The sequence below is a fragment of the Theropithecus gelada genome, chromosome 20 (genome assembly GCF_003255815.1).
Source record: "Theropithecus gelada isolate Dixy chromosome 20, Tgel_1.0, whole genome shotgun sequence".
Taxonomy (NCBI): Eukaryota; Metazoa; Chordata; class Mammalia; order Primates; family Cercopithecidae; genus Theropithecus; species Theropithecus gelada.
This window is the reverse complement of record NC_037688.1, coordinates 59,458,769-59,460,413: the sequence shown is the minus strand read 5'-3', so window position 1 is coordinate 59,460,413 and position 1,645 is coordinate 59,458,769.

Here is a 1,645-nt window from a genome sequence, read left to right as displayed (position 1 = left end):
CTTTACATACAATAGAATGCATGAGTCAGCCGGGTACAGTGGCTTACGCCTGTAATCCCAGCACTTTGGGAGGGTGAGGCAGGAGAATCACTTGAACCCAGAAGACAGAGGTTGCAGTGAGCTGAGATGGCGCCATTACACTCCATCCTGGGTGATAGAGTGAACTTCATTAAAAAAAAAAAAAAAAATGCATTTCAGTGTTAATCCTTCAATTCACTGGGTTTTACCAATTGTATATACTATATAATTACCACCCAATTCAAGATAATAGACATTTCCATCATCTCTGAGAGCACACTCCCATCCTCTTCCAGTTGTTCACTGGGTCCTACTCTTTGACTTCTGTCATCACAAATGCATCTTTCCTGTTCTTGAATCTCACATAAATGGAATCATAAGGTCTGTACTCTTTTCACGTCAGCTCCTTTTTCTTTTCTTTTTTTGAGATGGAGTTTTGCTGTGTCTCACCCAGGCTGGAGTGCAGTGGCATGATCCTGGCTCACGGCAGCCTCTACCTGCTGGGTTCAAGCGATTCTCCTGTCTCAGCCTCACGAGTAACTGGGACTACAGGTGCACACCACCACACCAGGCTAATTTAATTTTATATTTTTAGTAGAGATGGGATTTTACAACATTGGCCAGGCTGGTCTCGAACTTCTGACCTCAGGTGATCCACCCACCTTGGTCTCCCAAAGTGCTGGGATCACAGGTGTGACCACCGTGCCCAGCCCAGGTCAGCTCCTTTTGCTCAGCGTAATGTTTCTTCGAGTCTTCAATTCATCTGTGGTGTTGCGTGGGTTGGGTAGTTCATTCCTTTCGATGAAACTTTTCTGCAGTGTTAGAGGCACCGCAGTTTGTTTTCTCCACTAACCCGTCGATGGAATTGGCATTCTTTCCACTTAGAAACTGTTTTGAATAAGGCCACCATGAACACTTGTGTACACACCTTTTTGGGAACTTATGTCTCCATTTCTCTTGATAAATATCTAAGAGTGAAATTGCTGGGTCATGGGGGAGGTGTATGGTAACTTTATTTTATTTTATTTTATTTTATTTTATTTTATTTTATAGATGGAGTTTCGCCTTGTCACCCAGGCTGGAATGCAATGGTGCGGTCTCAGCTCACTGTAACCTCCATCCACCTCCCAGATTCAAATGATTCTCCTGCCTCAGCCTCCCGAGTAGCTGGGATTACAGGTGCCCGCCACAACACCCAGCTAATTTTTGTATTTTTAGTAGTGACGGGGTTTCACCATATTAGCCGGGCTGATATCGAACTCCTGACCTTGTGATCCGTCCACTTTGGCCTCCCAAAGTGCTGGGATTACAGGCATGAGCCACTGTCCCCAGTAATGTGTATGATAACTTTATAAGAAATGTCCAAATAGTTCTCTAAAGTGGTTATATAGTTCTTTTTTTTTTTTTTAGTTGAGATCTCATTCTGTTGCCTGGAGTGTAGTGGCACTATCATGGCTCACTGCAGCCTTGAACTCCTGGGTTCAAATGATTCTCCCACCTCAGTCTCCTGAGTAGCTGGGACTACAGGTGCACACTACCATGTCCATCTAATTCTTCCTATTTTGTATAGAGATGGGGGTCTCACTATATTGCCCAGACTAGTCTCTAACTCCTGGCCTCAAGAGAT